We start from the raw sequence: 26,887 nt of genomic DNA, 5'->3' as shown, positions 1-26,887 counted from the left end.
ATTACTCAATTAGGCCTCCAATTCAACCAGAGTTAAGTACCACAGAAATATTAAATTATTAAGATCTTTAATGCCACAGATTCCCAAATCACATCAGATATAAATAGGAATTTGCATACAAAAATTTATCTAAATATCACGTTAATAAATTCGATGATGATCCGAAATCAAGACAAAACGGTTCTTTTTTAGCACACTTTTTGGAAAGACAATAACAAGAATTAGAGAAATCTGTTTGTTTGTTGACTCAATTCATTACATCGATCCACTTTGCGTACTTTTCCACCAAATACTAGTCAAGTCAATAAACTTTATTCGGTTTTTGAATACAAAACCATAAAAGTTACACAAATACAATATACAAACAGTAGATAGTTCATAAAATTTTAAAACACACAGGCTCTGTTACCTCACAATAGATCATCTAAGAACGGGTCTAAATGAGTAGACTCTACGGGCCCGATTCACAGAATTAACTTAAGACAAAATCCTAAACTTGCTACTTTTGGTATTCACAGAAGTTAGGATTTTGTCTTAAGACAGACTTAAGACAAACTTAAGACAAAATCCTAACTTCTGTGAATACCAAAAGTAGTAAGTTTAGGATTCTGTCTTAAGTTAGTTCTGTGAATCGGGCCCTACATGTCCATAAAGTGCCTAGATTTCATAGTTGCTTTTACAAACTCTACTATAAAAATGATACAATCATCCTTCAGCAATTGAAAATACATTAGTGCTGGTCTGACTTGATTAAAATTCAATTTCTTTAAAATAGGAACTAAAAAAAGCCTCCTTGGGATTTCATACAATTTACAAAAAAACATGAAGTGCAGCAAATCCTGAGGAGACTTTCCGTCGCAGCGACAGGAAGCTAGCACTTGACCTCTGGAAGCCCCTTTGGGTCTTGCTAGCAGGGGATGGAAAACGTTCATCCGGAACCTAGTTTAAAGAAATTTTTCATGTGTCGTCAAGGACCCCATAAGGTATGGTTCTGACAGTGGCGTCGATTTAAGCAATAGTTATGCCCGAACACTCGGTTTCCGTGCCTCCTCTGCATCCCGATCTGCTTGCCTTCGGATCAGAAATGCCTACTTGGTTAATTCCATGTCCTTTCTTACAATAGCATCTGGCTTAAAGAATAAAACTCCCGCCCAATCCATTCAAACCTTCTTTTAAACTAATTAAGCCAGGGGATACGAGCCACATTATCTAAGGACAGGCATTCTCTTAAGATCAAATGAGTGATGATTAGATCTTCATTTAACTAACACGTTAACTAGAAGATCAGGGGACTCAGGGCAAGGGTATCACTTAGGTAGGAAACCCCCAATTCCTCATGTACTGCCATGTTTGAGGTTCCTCGCGGGACACATAATAATCTTTTTAGAAACCCGTTTTCCACTACCTGGAGGGGTTCTGTTACCGTGTATCCCCAGATCTCACTACCATAAGTTGCTATGGCTAAGCTTTTTGCTTGATACACTTGTAGCATAGCTCCTGTCGGTTTCTTTCCCACTTTAGAGGCAAAATAAAAAATTGCTGCATTGACCCGAACCAGTTCCCCCTTTTTTCTCTGGATTAAGGGGTCCCATTTAAGTTGATCTTCGAATAAGACCCTAAATAAGAGAAAACATTTGTGCGGGCAATCTTATCATTGCCGGTTCTGAACTGAAAGTTCCTTTTCATATGTTTTCCCTACCTTCGTGACATAGGACTTCGAGTTATTGATGGCCAAGTCCTGGTCTGTCATAAATCCAGAAAATGCAGTTAAAAGGGTTTGTAAGCCCAGTTCGGTTCTGTATATTAGGACGGCGTCATCCGCATAAAGCAGGAGGGGAATGTCCCGCCGTCCTACATAGGGGAAATCAGCTCCAGTTGCCTTCAGCACATTTGCGAATTCATTAATATAAAAATTAAATAAAAATGGCCCCAGAATGCACGCTTCCCGAACACCCTTCAAAATCTCAAAGTCCCTTGATACCTGCAGATTTTGTGAGATGCTGACATTGGCTTTAGTTGATGAATGCAGGTCCTCAGGAAAATTAACAATGCTATTTTCCACCCCCATTGCCCTCATGGATGCCATAGCTTGGCCCTATTTACACAGTTAAAAGCGGATGACAAATCCATGAAGGCAAGGTGGATAGTTCCAGGATGCGCACCAGTGTATTTATTCAGTAGCATAAATAAATTAAGACACTGAGCTACAGTGGAGTGTCCCGGCCGGAAGCCAAACAGGACGTCCGACAGGATCCTGTTCTCATCTGCCCAGGTTGTTAATCTCTGTTAAAGGACACGACTCACCACTTTGACCACTGAATCAATGAAAGAGATTGGTCTGTATCAGTGGGTACTATTTCTATTGCCCTTTTTGAAAACTGGGACTATGGTTGAAGAAGACCAACACTGAGAACACCCATCCTTTGCCGCAGCATTAAATAGGGACTCTAGAATTGGAGCCCAGAACAAGGGGTTTGAATTAAATAAATCCGGGGGGATCCCATCTGGGCCTGGGACGTTGTTGATGGTTAGCCCTAGAATCCCTTCCATTATCTCACTCCTATCAAATCTTATCACAGCATCCTTCCTATTCTGAGGTTCTCTGCGGATAGGCTCAAGCGGGCAGTCAAACATGGTTTTAAAATGGAGTACCCACTCCTCCTCTGTGATGTGAGTCACAAGGCACTCCCGCCCTCCTTGTCAAACAGGGGCCCATTCACAACACTCCAAAACCTTTAGCTGTTCCTCAGAGTGCTAGAGTCAATCAGCTCCTTCCAGGCATCTTCCTTCAGCACTCCCTTACGTTTGGCCAGGGCTGACTTGTATTTTCCTGCGACAAGCGCAGACCTCAGACTGGATTCTTGGTTTGGCAACCAAAGCTTCCCTCAGCCAATTAGCTGATTTGGAGCAATCAGAGTCAAACCATCTGGGGCTGTGTGTTGCCGTTCAACTGGCCAGAGCACTTAACAGTTCACCCACTGTTTGCACTATTGACTCGTAGGCACCGAGGATCTCAATTGGAGTGGACCTCTCAGGTGTACATAGTGACAGTTCATGGGCACAGGCTGTTTTCACCTTACTATAAAAACTGTTGGAAGACACCTGGGACCATTTTAATCTTCACTTTCCATCCGTCGGTTTCAGGGTATCCCTATTTGTGGCCTCCCCAGTTTTTGTCGATAATGGGCCTAACATAAAGGCTGTTAAGGGGTTATGGTCACTAAATTCACTTTCTGCAATGTTAAAACCATTGACAAAGGATAACAGCGATGAAGAGATTAAAATAAAATCAATAAATGATCCTCTTCCGTTTTCTTTAAACGTTGGTACAGGGACCTTGGTGTGAGAATCAGTTAAAGACATCATAACCACCAAATCTAGTTCGTTTACCATATTATTCAACCGTTCCCCTTGAGGGAGATGTTCAAAATGAAAGCCCCTCATACGGGGGCAGTCCAACTCCGAAATGCATGATGTTGAAGGGTTACCACAAGGATGTATATTAAAATCACCAGACACCAAAAAGTTATAAAATCCATGGCCCATGAATTGTTTTATGAGTGCTCCCAGGTTGGTAATATTACACACCTCATGCGGACGAGCTGCTGAGTTATTAAAATTAAAGATTCCACATCTAGTATCACACTGATTTCTGACAGTGCCAGAATTCCCAGGACTGTGGATGGGATCGCCTGCAGCTTGCAATCAGCGGCCACAGAGATATAAGTGACTAGACCACCCGTTGGTCTTCCGCTCGTTGATGGAATAGCCAGGACAAAGAAAGCCTTATAGCCTTCTAAAAAAAAGATCGCAATCCACCGACCACATTTCTTGAAGACTGATTACAGTGTATTGCTTCATATAACATACCCAGCGTGGATCTTGGAACTTGTTGGCCAACCCTGCAATGTTCCAAGATAAAAAATTGTTAGGCTTCACAGCTGTATGCATCACAGCTACCCCCCTGGGATCTGGGGAAATGTAGCTGATTGTGGTCCAGGGGGTACGGGGCCCTCAGTCAATCGCAATTCTCCAATCCGGATAAAACTGGGGATCTGTTATCTAATGCCAGTGTATGGGTGCTACAGAACTGCCCCTCTGACTTGGGGGCAAAATGGGCTAGGGCGGAGGGCTGTTGCCTGGGGGCTGGTTTATTTAACCTACCTCCTTGGTGGCGTACCCTAAGACCGTTTTCTGGCATTTTCCTGTGGGGGGCTGGCTTATAAAAATAGCCCAGGGGTAAAGCCTTAATAACAGATCCGGTTAACAGAGTGAGACTGATGTCCCTGGATAAAATACGCTCAGCAGTGAAGGGGTTGTGAAAGTTTACGATGACGCAATCTCCAGCGTCCAATTTATGTAAGCTCCCTATCCAACTAACCCTGCGAGCCATGAGAATGTTTTTAGCTACTCGGTGGCCCAGGGTGATATTGTGTGTAAACCAGTGATTTAATTTATTTCTCAGCTGCACATAGTTCTCCTTTACCCCATTGGGGAGAGGAGTTACGTTCTCCAGTACCACTACATATGGGGTAGATTCCTACCCTCTGACCCCTTTCCATATGTGGCACGGGGGATCCTGCTCTACTAGGTGGCTGGCATGTAGTAGCCAGAGTATCTGGACTTCTGGGCCTGGTGCTGGTAAGATTAATCTTGTCTTGTTCCTCACCATTTGCTGCAATCCCTACAGAAGGCCCACCCCCTACTCCTTCCCACACAGCTCTTTTTCCCCTCACGGCTGTGTCATCTATGTTTGTGGGAGGGCTAACTGTCGGCATAGCCAGAGGATTACAGACAATAGTCCGCTCTAGTTTAACCAACCTAGCTTCTATCACACAGTGGAGAAGTGTGGCTCAATGATTAGAGCGGCAGACCCTGATGCAGAGGTCTAGCCCGGGACCAGGGTTCAATTCCCCGCCTCGGCGGGTCTTGGGCTCAAAAATTCCACGGACCTGATAATTCTTGCCTCGGTGCCTATTCCAATCATGGAGTCCCACTCTGCAACTCTGGGCAATAGCTTGCTTAATCTCCACAACGGCCCCCACAACACTAAGGATGCCTGGCCTCCACCTTGGGGGTGCCCGGGAGTGGACGCCTCACAGGGAAAGCTGGGGTGGGTTCCACAGCGGTATTCGTACAAGCGCCGTGAGACCCTTGCGGGTGAGTAGTGCGCTATACAAGTATCAATTTATATTTTTTGGAACATAGGGTCTAGTAAGGTGGATAACATAGTTTCAAGCCTTCTCCACATTGCTATCAATTAGTTGCCATGGCAAAGTCTGGTTCATGGAGGTGGAATTACCCTCTTTGTCAACATTTATGGGGGGACAGCTAATACTATCCACCCTGGGGTTCACTGTACGTTGTTTTTGATTTTGTACACACTTGACCCTTTATATTTGTAGAGGAAGAGTCATTATTACAATCTAATTTGAGGTAGTGTGGCTCACTGGTTAGAGGCGGCAGACCTGAGAGCAGAGGACGGCCCGGGACCAGGGTTCGATTCCCGGCGCGGCAGGTTTCTGGACCAGGGTCAGCGGACTCGATAATTCTCTCGCCTCGGTGCCCACTCTGATCAGCGCTCACACTCGGCAACTCTGGGCATTAGCTTGCCTCATCTTCACTAACGTCCCCACCAGACCGCCGGGGATGCCTGGTCTCACCCTGGAGATACCCATTAAGGGACCATCTCTCAGGGAAGCCAGGAAGGGTTTCGCAGCGGTCGAAGCGCGGAGATACTCCCCCGGGAGTGATTCTAGCGCTATATAAACACGCAAATTAAATTAAATTAAATTAAATTAAATTTAAGCTTAGCATTCTGCCCTCTGGTGGTCGCCTTAGATTTCACAGGGGTAGGTTCATGCTCCTTAGAGCAAGAACCAGAGTGTATCATTATAACTGAGGGTGCAGATGGAGGCGGGCTCAGCCTGGCTGGGGAGACATCCTGGTACGGTGCCGACAAGGAGTCGGGGAATGCAGGGGTTAGGGAAAGTCTACCTAGCGGGGAGTGTGGGTCTAGAGATAACCTGCGTTCTGTCAGTTATATTTCATGAATGAGGGTGGATTCAGCCCTCAAGATGAAGGCGTCTAGAGTACCAACCACATTTTTCCCTATGTTCAATTTCCATTTTCTCATTATTATCAACCCGTGGACACACTTTTTAAAAGATAAACACGAGGTGCTGATAAAGTGCAAATCTGAAAATACTGGCAGATTACTTAAAGCGATGTGCAGAATACAATGTGCAAAATGCAATATGAAGAACACTGTTCAAAAAAAGGACTGGCCCGGCAGGTTATTACAAGCCTTCAGTTTGCCACCATATTTAATCTCATCAGCTTGTGGTCATACAGTTCACTGAACTCTCCGTCCCTGGGCCGGCTGGTAAGATGCCTAAAAACAGCTATTCCACACCTAGCTCCCTCCATTTCTATAAAGGTTTTACCACCTTACCCCAGTTAACATGGTTGATTGTTTGTATCTATGTACATTTTTTTGTATCATTCTACACCATTGTTACCTGTTTTAACACTGTGAGGCTACTTAGCGGGTTTGTAGAAAAGTAAATTACTGCTGAAAAACAGGGAGGAGAAGAAGAGAGGCACCCTGGTAACAGCAATGCTAACTATCGCCTTTGTGGTGAACGCCCTGATCTTTAATAATGTTGCACTGATGCACGGTTAGGAGATTGATGTAAGCTGCCAATCACTCTAGCAAGTAAAGGAATGGACATACGGGACCCACCTGTATTTTCTGAGTCAACATGAGTCAACCTGTGCTCTTATAGCCTCGTACCTAAAGAACAGAACCTTCTCAGTTGTGTCAGGAGAAGCGAAATCTAATCTGTTCAGCCTACCATGCAGAGTCCCACAGGGCTCATCAATGAGCCCCACTCTTTTTAATTTATATGTAGCTCCACTTGCTCAAATAATAAGGAACAACGGCTTCACCCCTATGTCCTACGCCGACGACACCCAAATTGTGGTGTCAATAAGTAAGGAGGTACAAGACACAGCAGAAAAATTCCAATGCTGTATGACAAAAATCAGCCAATGGATGAAAATGAACTGCTTGAAATTAAACGGCGATAAGAGTGAAGTCTTGATACTAGGAGGAGACACAAACATATGGTCCCCTCTATGGTGGCCTACAGACATGGGAAGATGCCCAGAGTCGTCGGAAAAGGTGAAAAACCTAGGGATAATGTTAGACACCAACCTTGCTTTTGACGCTCAAGCAAGCAAACTAGCTTCATCACTCTGGTACATCTTGAAAATGATTAAAAAGATTTTACCTTACATACCGTATGACTCACGCAAAACAGTGGTAACAGCACTGGCCTTGTCCAGACTGGACTACGGAAACGGCCTATATGCCGGAGCAAGGAAGAAAATCCTCCTTAATTTACAACGCCTGCAGAACGCAGCAGCTAGGCTGATTCTGGAAATACCAAAGTTTGAAAAAGTAAGCCATAAACTAAAAAGTTTGCACTGGCTCCCAATAGCAAGCAGGATACAATTTAAATCACTATGCTTGGCATATAAAGCAACAAATGGAACTGGATCAAAATTCCTAAAAACACATCTGCAATTATATGAGCCAAACAGACTTTTAAGATCCGGGCAAATGAAACTCATAAAGGTACCCAGATTCAGAAGAACTAACTGGGGCGGGAGAAGCTTCCTGGTACAGACGGCAAAAATATGGAACCAACTACCGCTAGACATAAAAACCAGTCCATCCCTGAAATCCTTCAGAAAGGAGGTTAAAACATGGCTCTTCGCTAGACAGCTCTAATTATACATCTTTAATGAACCAGTGGGAATTCTCAGCGCCAAGACGCCCTTGGGCAATCGCGCGCTATACAAATAGATAAATCAATCAATCAATCAATCTGATGCAGTGAATACCTATGACTCCCCATGGCTTGTGATTTTGGGGCCGGCAGAACATGATGAGACTTTGTGAAAACAGCTTCCCTAGATCTCTGAAGTTCCTCCAAACAAATATCTCTGACGGTATGGCATCATTGACTCAATATGGCAGAAGGGGCTTTGAACTCATAGGTGCCATTTGAAACAAGCATTGAAAATGCAATCGGTCTCACATTAGTGAACTTTGAGTTTTTGGCATTATAAATTATTTTGTTTCTTATTTATGTTTTGTTTTTTGCAGTTGAGTAGATGTATGTTGTTTTTTGTGGAATTATGTGCTTTGAATTGGAAATGTTAGTTGTGGAATTGTGTGGGTTGCAATTGAGTGGTGTGTAGTGTATTTGTGTATTTTAAATATTTTGGGGCAGATTTACAAAAAGTGACGCATTGCTGCCGCAACGCAGAAATATGTCCGAAATCTACAGTCGCCGCTGCGATGACGCAAGTTAATGCTGAAGCTCCACATCAACAAGGAGACTGAGCGTGGCGCAACGCTGCAACCTGCATCAGAGAAACTGACGTAGGTGCTGCAAAATTGCTGCAAGTCCGTCTGACGCAACTTGAGGAAAAGTCACGTAAGGCCGTTTGCGACACGTAACGCAATTCCGACGACGCTGCAGCAGCGTACACTGCGGGAAGCGTCAAAAGGCAACCGGGAAAGCGACGCAAATACCAATTGAGAGATCTGTGGACCACAGAGGACCCCAAAATAGAACAGGCAGCACACACCAGCAGCCAGGATCTTCAGGCATACCCTGCCAGCAGAAGCCCAGATGCACAGGCTGAGGCCAAACGATAATGGAAGTCAAACTTCAGCCATGAGGAAAACGAATTCCTAGTGACAGAGGTCACCAACCACCATCACCAGCTGTTTGTAAATTCCAAGCTGCTTGATGGGAAAAAAAGGTGATATGGCAGCGAATTGTCATGAAAATCAACAGCGAGGGCCAGGCCAAGAGGACTGTCCTTGACTGCAAAAAAAGGTGGCATGACTGCAAGCGCCGCACAAAATAAAAGTTTGCGGCAAACCACAAGGAAGCCCTTGGAACTGGAGGAGTTAGCCCAGCAGACCAGGCGGTCTGGATAACCTAGAGGAGAGGGTGGCACAAGTCATACCAGAGGAAATAGTAATAGGAATCTCGAACAGGACAGTGCTGCCAGAGAAACTGTAGAACAGACAACGGGTAAGTCACAAAAAGTGCACAGATGTCAGTGATGGGTGACGGTGGTCATTGCAGCTAGAAATTTCCCTGTGACATAGTCTGATATGTGCATCTTGTAGTCCTCGAACTTGTCCACAATCACAATGATTCCCAATGTAAGTCAAACACATATGTCAATCAACATTTTTAAATGTTAGAAAAGCAATGCCATGTCCATCCCTGCTGGAGCAGACAAAGTGAACTCCATCGATGTAGGGCCTTGCACCACCAGAACCATACTTTTGTGAATGTACAAACTGAAGAGCTGTTGGTGCAAGGACCACATAAAAGCTGTGCACAGGGCCATGTATATGCCTACATGCGTAATGTAGGCAATAAGGTGCTAAGTCGTGCCACATACTGCCTGCCTGTCCTTGAGGTGTGCCAGTGTGTTTGGGTAGGTAGCGTTCAATGGGTGGAGGACTTGTGCAGCAGGTTCATTGTATATAAGCGTAGGCGGAGTGCTGTGGCCAAGGTACTCCAGGATAACTTATTAGATGTTCAGTATCCCTTCGTGAAGTGGATCAATGATGGTGGTGGTGTTTGGTGGGCATGGTGAATATGTGACAATCACGATGATGGCTGGTGCAGGTCAATATGGTGGTGTGGCTGCTGTTGGATCTGGCTACTGTGGAGAAGATGTGCCTGTTTGTGTCTCCTGCAATGTAGCTTGGTGTTCACAATACCAGCCTCATTTTGATGTCAGAAATATCACCAAGGAGGTGATGGTGTTCTGTTCATGGTGGTATTTCAGGTGGAGCTTGAGTACACAGTTCACAAAGTAGTAATGTTGTTGGGGGTGTGAAAGCCTGGTGTGCAATAGTGGCCACAATGGCATGGGTGAATGGGTGTTCTGTAAAGATGAGGCGGAGGCAGGAACTTCAATTGGAGATTTATTCAGGAAAAGAGAGCCGTCCAGCATGAAGGGAAGACAGGGCAGCTGCAACTGCCAAACAGGGAACATTGGGGGAGAATGCACAGTACATGAAGAACCCACAGGTGACATCATGGAGTTCCAATGAGGTGTGTGGTGAGGTGATTGACACAGAGGAAAAGCGTCTCGACGTGCAGGTTGCTATGGGCAACAAAGAGCGTGCTGGCGCTGGGCGGAGATGAGAGTTCGATTACGTCATCATTACACGGCGTAGCTTGTGGGAGGAACAACAAGCGGTGAGGAAACACGCCAAGGAGGTAATGGACGATCGCAGGCAGCGCTTGGGCGGTGAAAACACACGCGGTGCAGGAAATGAGGAGTGAAGTAACGCGTGGTGCCGGTAAGACTAAAGTCAGTTAGTAAAATAGAATTAAGTGAACAGTTTGATGGTGCGCTGCATGGCACGTAGCGAAGCTCGAAACTGACGATAGCCGGCAAATTGTAACAAAGGAGACTGGCAGCTGGGACGGCTCTCGATAGATTGTAGATTTCGAAGAGAACAGCGCGTAGAGAAAAATGGTAAATGTACTCACATGGAAGTGGGTTGAAGGTAAATGTTCATAAAATCAAACCGCTTTGCTTGATGAGGTTGAATTGTAGGTAGCAGCGACAGCTGAATAACAGCTGACCATCCTCAGTCGCCAATGTAAAGATGAGGCGGAGGCAGGAACTTCAATTGGAGATTTATTCAGGAAAAGAGAGCCGTCCAGCATGAAGGGAAGACAGGGCAGCTGCAACTGCCAAACAGGGAACATTGGGGGAGAATGCACAGTACATGAAGAACCCACAGGTGACATCATGGAGTTCCAATAAGTATTGCATAATACAGATCACCAGTATTGCGTAATACAGATCACCACATGTTCATTGCCATGGGGGCCTGCAAATGAAGGCGCCAAAGTGGATGTAGTCCTGCTTGATCTGGCTGTTCAAGTTGTTTAGTACCATGATCACTGCTGGGTCATTCAAATGCATGTTTAGACAGAGTGTCCTCCTAACCTGTAGGAGATGGCAATGCCTCCCCCTTGATGTGTGCCTTGTGGGAAATTAAGTAGCTGCCACTGAGGGTGGTGGTGAACATAGATCCAGAACAAATGTAGGTGCTTGTGTCTGTGAAGTTGGTGACATACGAAGAGTTATCAGCAATGTAGTGTGACATTTCTGTGGTGTGCACGTGTAGTGCCTGCATGTTGTGGAGGATGGATTTGAGCAGGTTGTGTGCAGTGTTGTTTTGCTGGGTGGCACACTGCACTTGCGCCCTAATGTGTAAGAATGTCTTCCCTGAGATAAGACTTGTGCAGGGTGCAAGATAAGCATACAGTCCTGCAAGATGGCTGGTGTGTTTGTATACATGGTGGATGTTGAGGAGCGTGTTTGTGTTGCCACGGAGGAAAGTAGAAGAGGAATGGTCCTAACTGGTGAGTGTGGTCCTGTGGCAAATGGTTGCATGTGGTCTCATTCATGGTTTTCTCTGTCATGCCAGATGTACATAACAACACAGGTATCACAGTTGAATATCCACAGGCAAACAGTTGCCTTCACATTGCATGTCATATGAACGCATTGTGAGACAACTAATGGGGTTTCAGTAGTTCATGCTTAGGTAATGTGTTCTGGTGTGACATAGCTAAGTAAGGGATTTTCATTGTGGGACAAATAAGAAAGATTGTCTGTCCCGTGTAGAAATAATTGACAATAGTCTCATTTCTTGAATTGTTCAAAAACAAAACTGGACTTCTTTTGGGGTAAACATGTTAAGCTACTGTGTCCTTTGGGGTCAAACATTTACATTTTGCTGTCTTTCTGGGTTAAAAAAATTACAAAAGGGTGTCTTTTTGGTGAAAAATAAGACAATAGGGTGTCCTCTGGTGCAAAATATGAAAATAGGGTGTCATCTTGGGAAAAATGGGAAAATAGGGTGTCGTCTGGGGCAAAATATGAAAAATAGGGTGTATTTTGTGGGCTAAATATAAAAAATAGGGTGCATTTTGGGGCAAACTATGAAAATAGGGTTTTTTTTGGGCCAAAAATGAAAATAGGGTGTATTTTGGTGGCAGAATATAAAATTAGGGTGTATTTTGGGGGCAACATATATACATAGGGTGTCCTCTGGGGCAATATCTGACAATAGGGTGATGTTTGTGGGGGAAACATGAAAACAGTAATGGGGAGAGGCAATCCATTTAAATAGTGTGTCACTTGGGGCTATACATGGAAATAGAGTGAAGTCTGCCAATATTGTGATATCTAGTGTCCTTTGGGAGGGCTGAGGTGAATCTTAGGTACCTGAGGTTGTTAGGTGTCATCAGTGTTCCTTTTAGGGTTGCACTCACTGTAGTGGGAACTAAGCATGGGCGAATTTTGCGAATCTGGCGTTCGCGAATTTTGCGAATTTGCGAACTTGCAATCCGCAAAATCCGTGAATTCTCGCAAATTTGCAGATTTTTTTTTTGTGTTCGCAAGGATTTCTGCCAGTTCGCAAGGATTTCTGCCAGTTCGCGAGGGTTTTGTACCAGTTCGCAATTGCGAACTTACATGTCGGCTCGCAACGGTCACGATTATGTTGTTTTTACGTCTGGTTCATCCTCACAGGTTCCCAGCACCCTCTGTTTCACCCCTGCCACCCTCTGTTTCACCCATGCCACCCTCTGGTACATCAATTCCACCCTCTGGTTCATCATCACTGTAGATTATGGGGGGAAAAAGCAAGCACACCTGCCTGCTTCAACTGACATGAATTAATTTGGGGTTGATTTATTAATGTGTCACTGTTTTAAAATTCCAGTCTGGCACCTGCTTCCTTATCTGTAATTTGCTTTCTGTTGCAGTGCAATTTTTTTTTCCAGGACATTTGTGGCCTACTTGTAGCTATTCTATGAGCCTGCTGTGAGGGTCAGAGCAGGGTCATACAATTGTTGCAACTACCAACTGAACTCTGGAGGGGCCCTTGTCAGGAAGCACTACAGGGAATGGTTACTAATGATGAGTTTGAACTTTTGAAGCTGCTGAATGCTTTTTTGTGTTCGCAAGGATTTCTGCCAGTTCGCTAGGATTTCTGCCAGTTCGCGAGGGTTTTGTACCAGTTTGCAATTGCGAACTTACACCGCACGCCGCAAAATTGTATCACCAAGAAAAAAAAATCCGCTGCGTGCGAATTTGCGGATTTTCGGTAAATTCGCGGATTGCGAATTTACCGAAAATCCGCAAAATCCGCGAGCGTAACGGATTTTCCGCCCATGCTTAGTGGGAACTGTAATTCACAGTGCTATCCTATCCAGCTCTCACTACACTGTCGTAAAATGAGACTTTTAGGTATGCATCATATTGAAATGCTATGGCAATTTAATGGTATGCCTTGCAACAAAATCAATCTTAATTTGGTCCATAACTGGTCTGCCTGCTGCGCATGCATGCACAGCATTTGGCAGCATCTGGCAGTGAGAAATTATGTAGGGGCACTGGACAGCAGGCTGGAGGGTAAATCCAGGAAAGACACTGTAGGGGGCATGGACGTGGGGGGTGGGTGTGAGAGAGGGTTTGACATCACATTAAATTTGTAAATGTGCAACAAGTCCTGGTCATGCGTCATCTGTGCACCTGTGCCTATGAGTCTGCTTCAAGGGACAGTAAGTAGCCAGGCTCCCTCACGCAAGTCAATCATAGGCCTGCAATGTGGTGTTGTAATTGCTTATGCACAAAGGGACAGTGTGTTCTGGCAGAGGCTTGATGGGTGGCCATGTACTCCATGCACGCTACAGTGCTGGCTGCATTGTGAACAGGGAACTGCAGCTGACTGCTTTGGCGGAACTGTGAGAACAAATTAACAGACATTGTGCACTTCAGTAGGCATATCACTGATTCCTGGGCCCAAATGAGTAGAGCAGGCCCATTCACCATCATACCAAAAAAGGAAGCATAGCACCACTACATAGATCAATGACCATCATGGTATTTTTTTCACCGTCTAGCAATTTTCAAAATCATGGGCCCAATGCTCCATCTCCATTAAGGATTAACTCACAATGGGGGTCCTGCACCCAGAAGTGCTACACCTGCGCACCACAATATCATGGGCATCCTCCACTACACATCACACCTTCCACTTACCTGGACATCGACACGGTGGTGTGATCTGATACACCCTCACAAAGTCGGTGAATCTGCCAGCATGAGCCACTGCTAGGTGTGCTGAAACAGGCTTGAGGACAGCATTCCGTGCCAAGACAGCTGGGCAATGACATGATGGAGATGCAACATGCATCCATAATGTGTGTAGTTTGAGTGCCAGTGCAACATGAGTGAGATTCATCTCAGGGCCAACACCATCCACAGTGTATGGCCAGTGACCCACCCTGTAGCCCAGGATGCAGATATGCGTTAGCCACCATTTGCAAGATATGCGTTAGCCACCATTGGCAATATGTTTGGTGCGGCACAGTGTACTGTTGTTGCATGTTGTTGGAGAGAGTGCCTCCCTAGGTACTCACTCCAAAGGACAGGTAACACCCACAAATACATGGGGGTCCAGGGTGCATTCTCACACAAGTCTGCAACATGCCTCCATGCAACCTTGCAGGCTACAACACCAGGTTAGGGTGTTCACCAATGGCCAACAACACATCCCAGCAACTACACTGCACCACAGCATCCCATGTTGGCTCACAAATGGCAGACCAGCATTGACACCATGAGCCGGGAAATTATTGGTGCTTAGAATGGTTGGTATGCCATTGTGTAGTAAGAGTGCCCAATGAGAAGTCATGCACACTGGTATTGCTCATCAAAGTGCATGTACTCAATAGTATAGCCAAGATGTCTGCCTTTGCCTTGGTCTCTGGATGGTCATGGCATTTGGGGGATCTGTGGGATTTGTGGCTTAGTGAGGTGCTGGGGCTAGGCTAATCCATTCTGCATGATGAACAATGTCAGGTACCTAATCATCATTGTAGCTCGACTCCTAAGCTCATTGACAAAATGTGTTTGTCAGAAGAAATTGAATAGAATAATTTCATCCAATTTTTTTGCAAATGTGTCTATTATCAGTCATTGCTTGCCTACAATGTAATTACCAATGCTTTCATAGTAGTGTGTCCGTCACTCTTAATTGCAGACAACTGCCAATCCTGCCATGTCAGAACATATTGTGAGAACATCCCAAACAGTGTGTCCTTAGAGAGTGATAGGCTGGCACACAACTAACTTACGCTAACTAGGGTTTGTTGTACTTTGAGTGAGTACCTGTACCCATGGGCCGTAATGTACCCAAAATGTACAATGACACATCTCATTAGGATGGTTTTAAAGGAGGTCAACACCCTGAAATCACACACCAAGTTACAATTGCAGTGTTGGCCAAAAAGTGCACCTACCACTAAGACCAACATTACCAATGTGGTGTATGTACACAGATCAGTATCAATGCAAACCAATGATCTGCACCACTACTGTAACAATAAGTGGTGCAATGACCATACAAGTGGGTATGAGTCTAAAGCATAAGTCTGCATCAGGACAAAGATTGCTTGTTTGTGATACAAAGATCAGCTATGATAAGCCACATGTAAGGCCTCTTACTAACATCACTACAATTGAACATGCCAACACTACTAACAGATTTGCACATTTTGTTTTCAGTGGATGCTGCATCAACATAACAACAGGTAAATGACACCAATCTGTTGGATGATATGGATGGCAACCCTCCCACCATTGACAATGACACACCCCAGGAGCGAATTCCCACTATCCGGTCACCTACACCACCTCCAGAGCATGACAACGTTGTGGTAGCCACTCAAGCGGAAACCCAACCACCACCACCACAACCTGAACCTTCCACTACGAACATGAGCACTGAATGAAAGAACACACATCGTGAGTTTCAAAGAACCGCAGTATTCTACAGTGGGAACTCCTCAGCGAGGTACATAATGCATTGGAGAGTATGGGCGGCATCCTGCGAGCCATACTATGAAGCATGAATCCGGATTTGGCTAACATCGCCACTGACCAACCCACCTCCACCCAAACACTAGGACTAGCTCAATCTCTGGAAAACATTTCAAATATTATGAGTCAGAGGCATGTTCAAATGACACGACAAAATGCCACCAGGGATATAGCCCAGCACCTACAAAACATTGACAACATAATGAGAGACATGCAGCAACGGCAAAACCTCTACATGTCAACCATGACAGCCTTTCATGCAGAGTTGCTGACTGTGATCAAAAATCAGCAACTGATGCTGAATGGCAAAATGTCTAACTTAAACTCACTGGAAAATTTATACCCTCAAACAACCTCTGCCACTGCTGGTGATAGCAGTCGCACAACAACTCACAAAAATTTACATCAAGGAGAACAATGTCCGACAGACAAGAGCAGTATGAAAAATTGTGCCACACTACATATTTTTTGCATGAAACACTGAAGTCAAACACAATGTGACAATAACAATGTATTATTCACCAAGATACTTCTAAAATAAAATATCCTTGTACTAACACAGTCAAACATGTCGAGTGCTGCCTCACCACCTGTGTGTCAAGAACAATGTGCACTTGTGTCAGGTTTGTTCCATTCCACAATAGCACTGGGTACACTGTCTGCTGTGAAATGCAGACACATGTGGAAGAGTGGCTAAGCACTTGTTCAAGGTTTGTCAGTATGAAAATAATCTGCAAATATGAAAATATATGCTGACGTATGTTGAAATAAGTGAAAGTTTCACATTAATGTGCTGCAGCGCATCTCAACAACACCTTTCTCAACACAGGAATGCCACACATATTCAATGAAATGTTGCATTCCGGTGCTCTACCCTGTGCTGGAACATCTGCCATGCGCCTGTGTATGCACCCTCGCAGCATGCCTCAAGGATGCCTGAAGCTGACTTCCAGCAGCCGAGTTGAGAGGCTAGACAGAGTATCCAGATCTTCGATTGCGACGAAATCCTTGACTAAAGAAATATCTCCCTCCATGTGACTAACGCACCTGGTTGATAGGACTGTCGTGCTGCGTATATTACTGTCTTGATAAAGACCAGCCGCGACTGAAAACATTGGCGCTTTAAGGGTCGAAACGTCGACATCTATTCACAGGCCACATAAACTTGGAGCCCTCAACAGACTCAAAAGCAATGATAGGGTTCCGGGATTGTATTAGTTGATGGTCTTATGAAATAAGATTTTGTATATACGTGTACAGTTTTTCTATATGAAATTTAGATATAATTTGTTTATCACAAATTCACTATTCACTAATGTCACTTGTTTTTGCACTGTATTTGATATAATGACAGTTAATGTATATAATGTACAGAATTAACTTTTTTGACTTTGAAAACGATATAAAGATACTATAAAGCAACAGTTAGGTCTTCCTTTTTCATTTATGATAAGGATTTGTTACAGCATTTCAGAGGTGTTCTGTTGGTTATATTAGAAGTATTAAAAAACTGTTTGGATAAATTATCTGTCGTTCGAACCCGACAGAACCGTTTTTTTCTAAATTTCAAGGATGCCTGAGTCATGGTTCGATGAATACTTGTGCATGAAGGTTCCCCATCCCACACAAGAAGTGTCACAACTGGCTGTTCTCCAAAGCAAAGCATGCTGTAGACTGCAGCACAACATCTAACTAACTGAAACGTGAAGTAGGCAAAGTTTTGTCATCAATGGTCCACTCTCTGCAACCCCTAGTGAGGTGTAGGGTGCACAGTCTAAATATCGAATCCTGAATATTGACCTACAGAAATATCGAGTTGGTAATATCGAAGGTATAGAATATCGAGGTCAAGAATATCGTTGGACAGAATATCGACCCTGAGGTAAGTAATATCGATTTTTTTTATATCGATGTAAGTAATAACGAAGTTAGTAATATCGATATCAAATATATCGATGTTACTAATCTCGATGTTACTAATATCGATATTTATATTATTGTTATGTATTTTATTATGTATTTAATATGAATGTTTTATATGTTTTTTGTTAAGTATTCTACTGGTTTTAAATGATATGTATACTATTTTTATATGTTAATAATGTTATTCTAAGTCAATTTTGTGTTTTAGTACCAGAGCGGGATGTGGATTTATAGGGGAATACGGTGGGAATTGATTTAATTATACTAAATTAATTATTAATTTTTAGGAATTATAAATTAATTTCAATTAATTTTTGCGTTTAAGTTCTGTAGGGGGTTGTGGGTTTATAGGGGAATTGGGTCGGAAGTAATTTAATTGTAATTAAGTAATGATTTCTTTTTCTTTATTGGTATTGATAATTATTTTATTTTTAATTATTAATTGATAATAATTTTTTTTAATTGGTAATGAATTTTAATTTATTCGAAATTAATTTGTATTAATTGGTAATTAACTTGGATTAATTGATTAATTGATAATTATGTTAAGTGTATTATTTTAATATTGGATTGTGTTGTGCATTTATAGGAGAATAGTGCTGGAAGTAATTGAAATCTAATTAAGTAATTTATAAATGTATTGTTGGATATTGATAATTAATTGGACGTTGGTAAATATTTTATATTATAATGTTTGGGTTATAAAAATGTATTTATTGTTCATTAATCATTAATTATTAATTTCATTGTATTAAATATTATTTATTAATATTTTAATTAGTATATTAAAAAGTAATAATGAATTGGTAATTAATGTTTAATAAATATTATGTGTCGGTATAAAAAATAATTTGATAGTTCAATTTTTTTATTGTTAATCCATTTTGAATAGTTAATGTTTTTATGAAAACATATTTTATTGTTTAATATTTATTATTTGGTAATTAATATTTATAAATTAATATTTATTGGTATTTATTATTATTCATTGTTAATTAATTATTCAATGGTAATTGTGTTTTTAACAATTATTAATGGGTATTTGTAAATAATTTAGAGTGATTTAAAAATTAAATTATTAATTATTTTAAATACAAAAATTATTTATAAGTATGTTATATTGAACTTCTACGCTATCAAACACTTTCCCTACTGTTCCACTCTCTGGAGTTGGAATAGTAATTTTTACCTCTACGCTATCCAACACTTTCCCTACTGTTCCACTCTCTGGAGTAGGAATAGTAATTTTTTCCCCTACGCTAGCCAACACTTTCCCTACTGTTTCACTCTCTGGAGTGGGAATAGTAATTTTTACCCCTACGCTATCCAAAACTTTCCCTACAGTTGCACTCTCTGGAGGGGGAATAGTCATTTTAAGCCCTACGCTATCCAACAATTTCCTTACTGTAGTTGTTTTTGGAGTTTGAATAGTAGTTTTATTTTGTTAGCTATTTAATAGTTTTTGTATTATTTTAGATAATGTAGTAATTAATTTTAAAAATATTGAAAGTAAATTTCATCTTTCTAGTTTATTAAATATAATTATTTCGTTGTTATTTATGTTCTTGTTTTATGTGTACAGATGGATTTGTAATGTATAATATTTCTTCATAATTTACAAGTTATTACATGAATTATTAAAACTGATTATTAAGTAAGTATATATATTATATATTTTATGTAAATGTTTAATTAATATTTTATTATTATATATGAATTACTTAATTTTAAACATCATTAAATATGTTTAACTGTTTATTTTATTTATTAGTATTATTTAGTTTATTTTACATATTTGTTAACAAATAAAAACGATATTTTTAATAACGATATTTTTAACATTGATATTTTATTTTCGATAATTTTGTACTGGCCATGTTGTAGATAGGATGTCCATATTCTTCCCTTCGATATTCTTGTGTCGATATTTCTGTTGGTTGATTTTCTGTCCGTCGATATTCTGTCAGACATTTGTGGTGTAGCAAGCTGATGCATTTGCAGGATTAGGATTCCTTGAAAAGCTTGAACTCCGTCTACTGCCAGGGTTCTGAGGTGTCAACACACACAGCAACTCACATGGAATGCTACATTCACAAATACAGTGTTGCAAAAATTGGCTGTAGTGACATGGGCAGCTTTGGATGAGGAACGTATTTTGGCAGTCGTCCCAGTGGATATCTGTGCTGTGTATGACTTGGTGTACCAAAAGATTACACTGCAAAGGTTCGATGAGCAGGCATAGCGGACATTGCACTTGGCTGGTTCAACTCTTTCCTTCCTGAGAGGAACTTCTATGTAATGGACCCCACCTCCATGTTTCACACTATTAAACAGGGTGTGCCACAGGGCTCTTTTCCGAGCACAACACTATTAAATCCATATGTAAAAACATTAGCAGCGCTGTCCAGGATTTGATGGCTCACAGTAGTATCACACGCAGTTGGTAGTTGCACTCTCCAATCACTGGGTGCAGGATGCACATACGTTCTGGAGTAATCTTGTTGCTGTTGCTGGGTGGATAACTGCCAACTGCCTCCAGCTCAATGCCAGCAGGTCTAAGGTTTTGCTGGTGGGTAAACATCCTGAGCTGTGGATTAAATGCTGGTGGCCTGCATCCCTTGGGAATGCCCCCACACACAAATAGGTAGTGAAAGACCTAGGTAACTGGGTTTACTCGGCTCTCCTCCTCCAGGCACAAATTAAGAAAGTGCCAGGAATGTGCTTTGGTATACTACGTGGGCTCTCACTGCTGTTGGTTTTTACTTTGTCAAGCCATCCATCAGTCAGTTTATTGAGACTGTATTATGGCACCTTGCTTTAGCTGGGGGCAAACAAGTCTGAGGTTGTGAGACTGCAGAGGGTCCCTAACGCAGCTGCCAGGACTCCTCTTGGTCTCCCTATAACCTGCTCCAACACCAGCACCAGTCGTCTGCTTTACTGGCTGCTGGTTGCCAGAGGAGTGGAGTTCAAATTTCTATGTTCAAGATTAAGGTCTTTAATTCATCCTCTCCTGGCATTCTGGCCAACATGCTCTCAAAATACTCCACCACACGCCAACACGGCCTAATAGGTCATCAGCTGGCCGTTGTCAACCGGGTAAGGGGGGGCTAAGCTGGTGGGCGCTCCTTCTGCACACTAGCAGCTAAACTCTTCAACTCATTTCATACACACATTTACAGCATAGATAATTCTCTGGTCTTTTGTAAGGCCATCAAGATCCACCTCTCACCTCAAATTTAGGACTCCTTCTCTCACATGCCTCCTGTTCTGTGTGCAATCAATGCTGGTATACTCCTTTGCTGGGGCAGCTGTGCACAATATAAGAGTCTACACAGAACATAACATGACAAAGTCCACGCCGGACGGCTTGGTGAGTCTTTGTCAATACGAGGCTGAGAAAAGCCCAGCTAGTGTGTCATAAAAAGTCACATACTGTCAGCGCAAGTGTATTTAGGATGTGCACAGCCAGCATTGATGACGTTGTATCAAAATATATGATTGCTATGCCCTTACTAATAAAACATACCAGCAAACAGGATGTGCTGAAGTTGTGACCAGGGTACATCATACACCAGCCTTAAAGATCAACTATGCCTGCATACAGACATTGCGTTGTCCAGTCATATGAACCAGCCACTCGTAACACAATGACTATTTATCCATTAACATGGCATAGCTATTAAAACACCAATTGAGATAATGTGTGGTGCGTACATTCTGTACATCTGTGTGTGAGTAAACTCGTATTTCACTTACATATAGCAAAGTCATACCCAGCTGATACTGATACATGTTAGATACACATGCAGAGCTTGTCCAAAGACTCATGATTAGAATCAACAACATATGAATGTGTCACACCAACAGTGGGTACACAAACATTTGAAGCACAGATGTTGCATGAACATATACATCTAGTCACACATGGAGCAGCAACATACTAGAATGTACTAATGACATGTACTCAAACATGAACCTGTGTTCAGTCAATGTGCCCACTTACTCACACATACAACATAGTAAATGCTGATCATCAAAGAATATAGCCCGAACTAGGTAATATAAACATTTTATATGTAGAAAAATATTTTGGTAAAATGTACATCAATAACACACACTGCAAAATTTACACTAAAAACTATTGTACAAATCCATAAACCTATCTAAACTAACTAACCTTAACCTATCTAACTTAACTTACTTATCCTAACCTAAACTATGTTCATGCAGGACCACTAAACATCATCCCCCACCCCCTTAACACATAAATTCACAATAGACATACACATACTTATCCTATACATGAACTAAGTAGAAATCTAGTTAAAAACAAATATATTTTTTTTGTTATTTAAAAATAAAAAAAGTATAACACATGTCAACACACATAAAATAACCCACCCACCCTAAATGTTAATAAAAGACCCTACAATAAAAACCAGTATTAACCTATCAAAAATGAACACCTAACTAACTCAACTAACTACTCTGACTATGCCTACAAATATTAACAATCAGAAATGTACTAATAAAAGGAAACTTACATATAAACTAAAACACAATACAAATGTAAAACATGTCCAAGCAACCCTCAGATCAGGGTTATAATGTAGTCCAGGGTCTGCTGCAGTTTGTCGACTTTTTGGGTAAAATTGTCAATTTTGCCTTCCAATCCATCCATCCCCTTCTGCAATTGCTCCTCAACGCTTGGAGCCATGCCCGGCCCACTTGTCTGCCCAGACGTGGAGGGTGGAAGTCCGGCAGCTCCAGGTGCAGTGCTTAGGGCCCCAGTGGCTATAGGTTGCTGTCCTGTTGATGTCCCCTTATTTGCTGGTGCGGCGGTCACCCATGTTTTGGCTGCCTTTTGTTTGTCGTACTGCCAGGAGGTCCACCTGAAACCCTTGGCCTCCGCCTAGATATGGGCATATCGGGCCTTACGAATGCGGAACACCTGTTCCTCTTCCGCATTCATGTTAACTGTATGAAAAGAGGGACACATGTGTAAGACAACCAGTACATTATGGACAGAAGTTCATAGGAAATGCATGCTACCATATGTGATGTAACCAACATGCAGCCAAATCCTCTGCTAACTGTGGGGCCCACACAACCAAATTCAAAAATGCAGTTTTTGTTTATCACATAACATGCAGTCAACTGAATGGCATGGTTGTATGTAAATCATTTCCACACTGGACATACTAACGAATTAATGAGGAGCCATAGGAATGACAAACCAGTCAACAGACATCATGGTTTTTGAACGTTACCTCCAAAACCTCATAATATCTGTCTTCCCATGTACAAGTCATGGAGTGATGTGATACTCATTCTGCAATGGCTGCTAAGTTCGGACAGTGTCACAGTGTGTCATGGATAAAGAACATCTTCCACTGACCTATTTACCACTTGGCCGTTCATTTTACACTACAACAGAGTAATGCACTGTACTTGCTATTTGCTCTTTAGGACACAGAGATGTGGTTCCTGACTCTACACTAATGACCCTCAGAATTGATTTCAGTACCCAAGTTGACTCGCATGCAGCATGCCAGGTCGTACTAGCAGGGTGAACTGCACAGCAGCTTTATTTGGACAGCATACATGAAACTGGCTGAAAATGAAGAACATAGTATTATTGTATATTGGCTGATTTATGACACACATAACATATATACTGTTCAATCCCAGCCACTTAGTCCTCAAGACAAAGGATCAAGGATGCGTCACATCAACATGACATAAGTCTGAAGTTGTCATGAGTGAATGCAATTTTGGATAACAGGATGTCCAACAATTGTGTGATGACGCAGTTCAAAATTGTCATCGATCACATGCACAAAAGCACACGGAAGCAGGGGGCACTAGGTGGCGCACGAGCGGAATGGCTGCCATTATGTGAGGCTCTTGCAGCCTGGCACGATCATTCTGTCAAGAATCCTGTCCAGAACAGCGCATATCACCGAAAACGTGCAGGATTTGAAGAACCTGAACATTGGTGAGCCAGCGTTGCAAGTTTGGCACCGATCCGCTAAGATATGCAGGAACAGTGGCCGTGAATAGCGACCCCCGCTTTGTCATCCCGATTGCTCTGGAGCTGCCACTGGGACTGGCTGCTCATGCGGGGGCTGGGGATCCCACGAGGTGTGTGGGCCCAAGAGGCGGAGCATCAGCAGCAGCACAGCGCAGTGAGCCTCTTCGTGTTCGCATTGCGCACTCTGCATACATGGGCAAATTGCAGCAAAGCATGAAAGTGAACCTGCCTCTACACGTACAATAATTGGGCGCTTGGGTGTGGGGAGGCTCCACTGACAGAGAGACGCATGGGTGGCGGCACCGCCATCTTGCTGAACATCGGAAGGCTCAGATGTTGTGACGGTGTGGTGCGAGCGATATTCCCCTTCTAGAGCTACAGTAATGGGCAGATAAACACCAGTATCTAATAAAGACTCACCCTGTCAGACATTCCAGACTACCGCACATTAAAGTACTGAAGAGGGGCATGGGAGATAACTACAGGCACAGAACTGCTAGAGGCGGGAGAGTCTACCACCTAAGCTCATGGGCATTACAGGTACAAGGGAGTGCACGAATCGAGCAGGAGACACAGGCACAGCAGCCTGCTTCCACGCAGCGGCACATCCTCTCTCAGGGCATAGGCCAACAGGTATCAGGTTGCCCCAACTGCCTGAACAACACCCAGAGCCGAAATAAAAAAGGCAGCACAAAGACAGCCCTCACTGCGAAACCACTCCGGTGATCCCGCTGCACTGGCGCCCCATCACAATTCCATTTAGTCTAACAGTTCCTAGTGCCTAGAATGGGGATACCAGACGCACGTCAACCGCGCATCACATTTGAAGCTAATAAAAACGCCCGCCAGCATATAGCGGACGTAGAGGAAGGGGCTGGGCTTTGCAGGCATAGCTGGCAAGATAGACACCCTGACTACAGGCATGGACCCAGTTGCCTGTAAGATTGAGGGCCATGAGTCATGTATATAGGAGACAGAACAGCGCATATCAGACGCAGAAGATGAGGCGAGCCGTGTACTGGGCAGTCCTGAGAGCAGAAACACAGGCAAAATGGAGGAGTAATTTGAGAGGCCATTGCTAGAAGAGGTAGGGGCGGACCTTCTCTCCCCTCACTTCATAGTTGAGCGGGCACATTGCTCCCTCGGACCGAAACCACTACCTGGAAGCATGCCCAGACCCCTTATTGCACGCCTTGTGAATTATAGGCACAGAGATGTTGCACTCCGGATTGCGAGAGAGAAGAATCAACTGCACTTTGAGGGGGTATCATTCACCATGTATCCTGATTTTACTGCTGCAGTGCAGGAAGAAAGACACAAATTTCTACCGGTGAAACTAAAGCTGCGACAGGCCCAAATAGCATACACTCTTCTCTACCCTGCCCGTTTACGGGTAACGCATCAAGATAAACATATGTTCCCCGGGGGAAAGGGGAGGAACATGGCGGTGGCAGGCTGACGGCTGCTGCGGAGCTCTGTGCTCTGAATCACCACAAGCACTCAACAAGCACGCAACAGGATGAATTTTCCCTTGTTATGGACCCGAACTTCTGATAACTATGCGGTGAGGATTTGAGGGCATTTTCCTGCGACCTATTTTTACCTTAACTGAAGTTTTCTCTCCTGTGTTTTCCCTTTGTTCGGAGGTTGGGTGGCGAGCGTTCTCGAGTACTAGGACCCAGCGGAATGCTTGAGCCCGAGCGGTGCTTTGCCAGGAAGTGGGAGACGAGGGAGCCGAGTCGCGAAGTGAACTGCGGGTCATGGAAAGCTGCTGCTGGGCGTACGAGGCTCGAGGAAGACAAGCACTGCCAAGGAGAGTGTTGAGGTAGCCGAAGGAGTCACTGGCGTCGCTCTAGGGGTGCTCTCATCTTCCGCATTAACGGTCCGGCGTGCTGGTGTCCTCCTTCAGTTTGGACAGTAGAAAACTGTGGTAAGGAGGTTCCAAGAGGGGAGGCCTGCATGGATACATTGAGGGCATTCCCAACCATATTTTGTCAGAATGATATTAGGAAAATGATTTGTGTTGCTAAGGGCTACAGTGTAAGGGAAGGGGAGTCATCCAACCAGGGGGTTCCCACTGCTGTTTCCAACCGATCCGAGGCCCCTGTAATTAAAGGAAAGGTGGGAGAAGCAAAGAATAGGTATCAGCTTAGGTCCAGGCAGGGGGTCTGGGACCCAGTTGAGACAACTGAGAGAGGAGGTCCAACGCCTTTGTCTCCTTACAAGCAGAGGAAGAAGAGGGGAGTAAGGAAAGGAGGAACAGTTAAGGTAGTTAAACATCCCCAGGCATATAAAAGTACCCCCTCACTCAAAAGCTATTTTAAGATAATGGAGCAAGCAGTAAAACCTAAGGAAGGCCCAGGAGGTCAATCAGGGGCAATGCTAGATGCAAAAGTAGCCAGCGTGGAGGCTGCAGAAAAAGAGGGGGAGGGGTTGGAAGAGGTAGAGACAGGGGCAGTGAAAGCTGAAGTGGAAGCGGGGGCTACCTACCAACCCGACAAGGTGGCTACTCCCCCCACCTTACCCCTGAAGAACAGGTACGCAGCGCTTGAGCTGCCCCTTAATGAGGAGGGTGTAGAGGCTATGGTACACTCTGATCCTGTACATGGCTGTACTCTTAGCTCTCCACCACTAGAAATACAGGGGTCTTCTGAGCTGAATGCTCCAACATCCTTGGGGAGCTTAACTCATGCCTTACCTATACCTGAGCTCAGTGACCCATTCCACCTCTCAAATCCCCCACATAGCCCCAAACGTACCCCCACCCCAGTCTTTTCCTCCCTCCATTACTCCCTCCACTACTGTCGTACACAGTCCTGTCCCACATACCAGAGGCATGCCTGTCGTGGCTGAGTTTGAGGGAGATAAACTGGGTTTCCTACTACAATCACTGAGGCGTGACTTGCTGGA

At 43.5% G+C, this 26,887-nt stretch overlaps 1 protein-coding gene across 2 annotated transcripts in view; it reads right to left on the bottom strand.

The window, feature by feature from the left end:
• Positions 1–26,887, bottom strand: part of GALNT14 (polypeptide N-acetylgalactosaminyltransferase 14) — a 1,224,485-nt gene that overhangs the window by 25,616 nt on the left and 1,171,982 nt on the right. The window lies entirely within an intron of this gene.

The sequence above is a fragment of the Lissotriton vulgaris genome, chromosome 6 (assembly GCF_964263255.1).
Source record: "Lissotriton vulgaris chromosome 6, aLisVul1.2, whole genome shotgun sequence".
NCBI classification, from domain to species: domain Eukaryota; kingdom Metazoa; phylum Chordata; class Amphibia; order Caudata; family Salamandridae; genus Lissotriton; species Lissotriton vulgaris.
Note: the sequence above shows the minus strand (reverse complement) of the source record. Positions and strands in the feature narration are given on the sequence as shown.